This window comes from Triticum dicoccoides, chromosome 1A, assembly GCF_002162155.2.
Source record: "Triticum dicoccoides isolate Atlit2015 ecotype Zavitan chromosome 1A, WEW_v2.0, whole genome shotgun sequence".
NCBI classification, from domain to species: Eukaryota; Viridiplantae; Streptophyta; class Magnoliopsida; order Poales; family Poaceae; genus Triticum; species Triticum dicoccoides.
This window is the reverse complement of record NC_041380.1, coordinates 47,456,232-47,464,361: the sequence shown is the minus strand read 5'-3', so window position 1 is coordinate 47,464,361 and position 8,130 is coordinate 47,456,232.

Sequence of the window (8,130 nt, the reverse complement as noted above, 5' to 3'; positions counted from 1 at the left end):
TCCAGGGGGTTGGGCAGGCAAGATCAGAATTACCACACTGCTGATGGTAGCCGAGGAGGCAACCAACTGTTCCAAGGCAAGAGAAATGGCAAGGATGGTGGGAATAAGGGCTCCAGTAACAACAAACGTCAAGAGAGTTTTCAGAAGAACTACAAGCTTAAGTAGAACTTCAATAAAGGGTCCTCTTCGGGCTCTAGGAAAGCTTCAGGTGTGGTGGGGCCTGTAACTAACTCATGGTGCTTTTGATGTGAGAGGCTTCGCCACTTCTAGATTGACTACACCTTCCCTCTATGTTATTCCTGTATAAGCAAGAAGGGCAGGCAACTGTCTATAAAGATGACATCACATCACCAACGAGAGTGCAGCGGAGTGGAAGAAGATCTTGGTGATGATATGATGATTCCCGCACATAGGTTATACCTCCTAGCCACAAGAATTATTCCACCGATCAAGACTCCAAGTAGACGACCCCTATGCGGTATCCACATGTCCAAAATTAGTGATTCGGTGACACTTCGCCATCTGGGATAAAATATACTAAAAGAAATGAGAGGGAGAAGAGCCTACTAGTGATCCGTCTAGTTCAAACTAGACAGTAGAGATAGAGCACACTAGTTATGCAGGGGGTAGATCCAAAGGGACTTTTGGACCCTCCCACATATTTACATGCGGCCGAAGAGGGGTGGTCGACTTCGAAAGGGGGCTCCCCCTTTGGTTGGCCAAACCAGGGGAGGAGGAGTCCTCCTAGGACTCCACCCCCGTCTTGCTCCCAAGCCTATAGGGGGCACATTATTGCGCCTTTAGGGCCCATGTGGTTGCCACCCGTTGGGCCGACCAAGGGGAAGTCCCATAGCCCCCTTGGAATATTCCTTCCAGAACCGCCTAGTGTGTTCTAGAAATTTGTGGATGCTTCGGGGCACTCCCGGGACACACCCGGAACCATCCCGAACACTTCTGAAACCATACAGAGCTCTTCTGGTGTCATTCTCTGATATCTATGGTATCCTAGTTCTCAAATAAATCGCTTGTTGTTAAGAGTGTGACCCTATAAGTTCGGCAATATGTGGACATGACCCGGAACACATTCCAGTCAATAATTAACAGACAAGATATGGACACTGATGTTAATTTCCACATATACATGAAGACCTTTATCGAGTGAACCTTTTCTTTCTGCATAAATTTTCCTTTGCTTCAAGATATGTTACAAAACCCGAGGCAAGACTTATTGGTATCAAATACCAAATTATCCTTGTTACCATTTTTTATCCTTTCTTGTGTCCGTATTCTAGTATCCTACCAATCAATAATACACTTTCCTTTAGTGACACGATGATGGAAACTATAACACTGGGTGGGAGTAGAGAGTATCTCTCCATCGTTGAAGGATCAAATCTCAGTCTTGAATTGTCAAGAACCTTTGCATAGTTTTTTGGTGTATGCTACTTGTGAGATGCATTGGGGTTTTCTCGAAGAAGAGAGGATGAAGCAGTACAGTAGAGAAGTATTTCCCTTAGTTAAGAGCCAAGGTTATCAATCCAGTAGGAGAACCACACAGAACCTCGTTAGCAGCACCTGCACACACATAAGCAAATGTTTCCACCCAACGCAAAAAAGGGGGTTGTCAAGCCTTTCAGCTGTCTCTCTGATATTTGACGAATATTTGGGAATTTATAGACGTGGAATTAGGTCAAGAGGTGCCACGAGGGGCCCACAAGGCTGGAGGGCATGCCCCCGGGCTTGTTGCTCCCTCGTGATTCCTTAGGTCTTCTCCCGAACCTTTTAGGGTCCCTTCTGGTCTAGAAAAAGTTAATCCAAAGTTTTTTCTCTGTTTGGACTTTGTTTGATATTGATTTTTTGAAAAGCCAAAAACAGCAACTGACACAGAGCACTAGGTTAATAGGTTAGTCGCAAAAAATGATATGAAATTGCATATAAAACATCCAAGATTTATACTATAATAGCATGAAACAATCCAAAATTATAGATAAGTTGGAGATGTATCAGTGTACTCATAAGCTAACTTTATGATCTCCCAGTTAAATGAAACATCTGCAACCAAAGTAACCATTTTCTATGAAGGCATGTATTCTCATGTTCCAAGGATGCGAGTAAGCATTAACAAATTATATGATAATACTAACAACTTAATTTATGATCGGATCTCGCAGTATATCATAATTTGGGTCTATCGACCACCATTGTTCAACCAGCAACGTTTCTCATTATTGTTGGCATCTTTAGGATCGAAAGTATGTCTAGAGGGGGGATGATTAGACTACTTGACCAAATAAAAACTTATCTTTTTCCAATTTTAGTTATGGGAAAGTTTTAGCAATTCTACCAAGTCAAGCAACACCGTACACATGCAAGTTTAAGAGTTAGGTAACAGAAAGTAAAGACTTTGCATATGAACGTAAAGGAGGGGATCGGAGAAATCAAACGCAATGAAGATATGATGTTTTTAGCGTGGTTCCGATAGGTGGTGCTATCATACATCCACGTTGATGGAGACATCAATCCACAAAGGGTAATGGCTGCGTGAGTCCATGGAGGGCTCCACCCATGAATGGTTCATGAAGAAGCAACATTGTCTATTTCATTATGGCTTACACCCGCGGAGGACTAGCCTCACTCGGGATAGATCTTCACGAAGTAGGCGATTTCCTTACCCTTACAAACTCCTTGGTTCAACTCCACATGATCTTGGAGGCTCTTCCAAATGACACCTAACCAATCTAGGAGATACCACTTTCCAAAAGGTAATAGATGTTGTTGTTGATGATGAACTCTTGCTCTTGCACTAGTAGAAAACAGGGCTATGGTCCAGGCCGGCTCAGCCCATTAGTCCCGGTTCAGTGTAGAACCGGGACCAATGTGGGCATTGGTCCCGGTTCGTGAGCCCAGGGGGCCGGCCGGGCCATGTGGGCCATTGGTCCCGGTTCGTCTGGACCTTTTGGTCCCGGTTGGTGGGATGAACCGGGACCAATGGGCCTCGCTCCTGGCCCACCACCATTGGTCCCGGTTGGTGGCTTGAACCGGGACCAAAGGCTCCCCTTTAGTCCCGGTTCATGCCCCCAACCGGGACCAATGAGGTGCCTATATATACCCCCTCGCGCAAGAGCAGAGCACAGTGCTCTGTTTTTTCTGGCCGAGGGGGAGAGGGCTTTGTGGTGCTCTAGCTCACCTCCTATGCACATGAGGTGTTCGATGGAATGCCCGAGCCACACTACTTAAGCTTTCTCCTCTCGAAACTCGACCTCCAAGCTCCATTTTCCTCGAGATTTGTCTAGATTTAGCGGTCCGTCACACCCCGTCCCCGTCTTCACCGCTGTCGATCACCCGCGCCGATCTCATCACCGACACCACCGTGGTGAGCCTCTTGTTCTTATCTTCTTTTTGAAAGGAAAAATATTCTTACTTGTATGTTTAGATAGATACTTGTATCATTTTCTTACATTTATTATTGCATCTTATATAGTGTGATGATTTTGGTATCCGCCCCCGTCGGCCCTCGTCCTGTCTATGATTTGGATTTGGTATGTATATTATCTTTATAACTATTGGTTCATTTATTGTTTATGAAAATTATGCCGACCAACGTGACATAGATTTTATTTATCTAGGATGTATGTGAATCGGAAATGCCAACCGACCCTATTGTCGAGAGGTTAAATTTAGTTGAAGAAGAAAACAATTTGTTGAAGGAAAAAATAAAAAAAATTGAGGAGGAGAAGATGATATTGGAGTTGCATGTTGCGGATGTCGTCGATGATCACAAGATCAAGATGGATGCAATGCGCTTGAAGATTAGAAAGATTAGAAAATATGCCATTCATACCGAGGCTTGGTATCATTATGCCGTTGGATCAATTGTTACCTTGGTTGCGATTATGATCGCATTTGTTTTTGCATTGAAATGTTTTACATAGTTTCAATGTATGGTTTAATTAATTAGATGCTCTGGAGAGCTATATGTTGTTAGATGAGAACTATGTATGCACTTCGGTTTTAATGTGATGATGAACTTCTATTAATTTGGACACTTAATTATATATAATGCACGCAGATGAACCGGCAATGGATGTACGGTGACAGACACACCCGCGAGTACATTAAGGGCGTGCATGAGTTTCTCAATGCGGCTGAGGCAAACAAGCAGAATGGTTTTATGTGTTGTCCATGCACTGAATGTGGGAACACGAGGTCTTACTCTAATCGGAAAATCCTTCACTCCCACCTGCTTTACAAGGGTTTCATGCCACACTATAATGTTTGGACGAGGCACGGAGAAATAGGGGTTATGATGGAAGACGGCGAAGAAGAAGAGTACGATGACAACTATGTGCCCCCTGAATACGGTGATGCTGCAACGGGGGGAGCTGGTGAAGATCAAGAGGAACCAGACGATGTGCCCAATGATGCTGCCACGGGTGAAGCTGCTGAAGATCAAGAGGAACCAGACGATGTGCCCGATGATGATGATCTCCGCCGGGTCATTGTCGATGCAAGGACGCAATGCATTAGTCAAAAGGAGAAGCTGAAGTTCGATCGCATGTTAGAGGATCACAAAAAAGGGTTATACCCCAATTGCGAAGATGGCAACACAAAGCTCGGTACCATACTGGAATTGCTGCAGTGGAAGGCAGAGAATGGTGTGGCTGACAAAGAATTTGAGAAGCTACTGAAAATATTGAAGAAGAAGCTTCCAAAGGATAACGAATTGCTCGATAGTACATACGCAGCAAAGAAGGTCGTATGCCCTCTAGGATTGGAGGTGGAGAAGATACATGCATGCCCTAATGATTGCATCCTCTACCGTGGTGCATACAAGGATCTGAACGCATGCCCGGTATGCGGTGCGTTGCGGTATAAGATCAGACGAGATGACCCTGGTGATGTTGACGGCGAGCCCCTCAGGAAGAGAGTTCCTGCGAAGGTGATGTGGTATGCTCCTATAATACCATGGTTGAAACATCTGTTCAGAAACGAAGAGCATGCCAAGTTGATGCGATGGCACAGTGAGAACCGAAAGAAAGATGGGAAGTTGAGATCACCCACTGACGGGTCACAGTGGAGAAAAATCGAGAGAAAGTACTAGGATGAGTTTGCAAAGGACTCAAGGAATGTATGGTTTGCTTTAAGCGCGGATGGCATTAATCCATTCGGGGAGCAGAGTAGCAATCACAACACCTGGCCCGTGACTCTATGTATGTATAACCTTCCTCCTTGGATGTGCATGAAGCGGAAGTTCATTATGATGCCAGTTCTCATCCAAGGCCCTAAGCAACCCGGCAATGAAATTGATGTGTACCTAAGGCCATTAGTTGAAGAACTTTTATAGCTGTGGAATGGAAACGGTGTACATACGTGGGATGAGCACAGACAGGAGGAATTTAACCTTAAGACGTTGTTGTTCATGACCATCAATGATTGGCCCGCTCTCAGTAACCTTTTAGGACAGACAAACAAAGGATACCACGCATGCACGCACTGTTTAGATGACATTGCAAGTATATACCTGGACAAATGCAGGAAGAATGTGTACCTGGGCCATCGTCGATTTCTTCCGACCAACCATCAATGTCGAAAGAAAGGCAAGCATTTCAAAGGCGAGGCAGATCACCGGAAGAAGCCCGCCATGCGCACCGGTGATCACGTGCTTGCTATGGTCAATGATTTACACTACATAATCTTTGGAAAGGGTCCCGGTGGACTAGCAGTTCCGAATGATGCTGAGGGACACGCACCAATGTGGAATAAGAAATCTATATTTTGGGACCTACCCTACTGGAAAGACCTAGAGGTCCGCTCCTCAATCAACGTGATGCACGTGACGAAGAACCTTTGCATGAACCTGCTAGGCTTCTTGGGCGTGTATGGGAAGACAAAAGATACACCTGAGGCACGGGAGGACCTGCAACATTTGCACGAAAAAGACGGCATGCCTCCGAAGCAGTATAAAGGTCCTGCCAGCTACGCTCTTAAGAAAGAAGAGAAAGAAATCTTCTTTGAATGCCTGCTCAGTATGAAGGTCACGACTGGCTTCTCGTCGAATATAAAGGGAATAATAAATATGCCAGAGAAAAAGTTTCAGAACCTAAAGTCTCATGACTGCCACGTGATTATGACGCAACTGCTTCCGGTTGCATTGAGGGGGCTTCTACCGGAAAACGTCCGATTAGCCATTGTGAAGCTATGTGCATTCCTCAATGCAATCTCTCAGAAGGTGATCGATCCAAAAATCGTACCAAGGCTATGGAGTGATGTGGCGCAATGTCTTGTCAGTTTCGAGCTGGTGTTCCCACCATCCTTCTTCAATATCATGACGCACGTCCTAGTTCATCTAGTCGACGAGATTGTCATCCTGGGGCCCGTATTTCTACACAATATGTTCCCCTTTGAGAGGTTCATGGGAGTCTTAAAGAAATATGTCCGTAACCGCGCTAGGCTAGAAGGAAGCATCTCCATGGGCCATCAAACAGAGGATGTTATCGGGTTTTGTCTTGACTTCATTCCTGGCCTTAACAAGATAGGTCTCCCTAAATCGCGGTATGAGGGGAGACTGACTGGAAAAGGCACTCTTGGAAGAGACTCAATAATATGCAGGGACAGATATTCTTGGTCTCAAGCACACTACACAGTTCTACAGAACTCTACCTTGGTGACCCCGTATGTCGATGAACACAAGAACAGTCTGCGCTCCAAACACCCGGAGCAGTGCGACGACTAGATTACATGTGAACACATCAGGACTTTCAGCAGTTGGTTGGAAACACGTCTTAGAGGTGACAACACTGTTTGTGATGAGTTGTACTTGTTGTCCAGGGGACCATCTTTGACTGTATTGACTTACAAAGGATATGAGATAAATGGGAATACATTTTACACGATCGCCCAAGATCAAAAGAGCACCAACCAAAATAGCGGTGTCCGCTTTGATGCAGCAACCGAGAGCGAAAAGGACACATATTATGGTTACATAGTGGACATATGGGAACTTGACTACGAACCTGATTTTAAGGTCCCTTTGTTTAAGTGCAAATGGGTCAATCTGTTAGGTGGCGGGCTACAAGTAGACCCACAGTACGGAATGACAACAGTGGATCTGAAAAATCTTGGGTACACTGACGAACCGTTCGTCCTTGCCAATGATGTGGCACAGGTTATCTGTGTGAAGGACATGTCTACCAAACCGAGAAAAAGAAAAGATAAGGAAGCGAATACACCATACGATGAGCCAAAGCGCCACATAGTTCTTTCAGGAAAAAGGGACATCCTGGGAGTGGACGGCAAGACAGACATGTCTGAAGATTATGAAAAGTTTCATGAAATTCCTCCCTTCAATGTCAAGGCTGACCCAAGCATCCTGATAAACAATGAAGATTATCCATGGTTACGGCGCAATAAGCAAATGACACAAGCGAAGAAAAAGTGAAGACTTTCTCCCGCAACTATTATGATGATACCATGCCAAATTTGTAACAGACGAACATGCTACCATTGTCCGTTTTGTACATGCACATGCTATGTGGGTGAAATTATGATACCACCCCAACTTTCAACTTTTTCAGAGTTCATTTGAAATGCTTTCATGTCTTATGGTTTGAAACTTTGAAACTTCGAAAGTGATTGTCCATTTTGTACACGAAGTGCATCAAGTTTTTGTCGTAACCCTCTCTACTTTTTGGAACATGCTATGTGGGTGAAATGATGATACCATGCCAACTTTCAACCTTTTCAGAGTTCATTTTGAAATGCTTTCCAATTTCAGAGTCATTTAGCTCAAAGAATGAATTAATAGCAAACAAAATAAACTACAAAACTTTTATGAAAATAAAAACAATCAATTAAAATATTATGTTATGATCAACTAAAATAAAACTATAATATTCTTCAATAGCAAAAAGAATATAATTTTTGTGACCTAAAATCAAACTATAAGTATTTAATTGTAAGTATAAATAAAAAATAAATAGCAAAGAAGAAAAAATTTCTAATTTTATAGTAAAGTTATTCATAAACTAGTGATTCACACAAATTTTTAAAAATTCAAATTTAAACTATTTAAAATTTAAAACTAATGGCACTAACAGAAAGTTTATAATTTTTGTGACCTAAAAGCAAAAA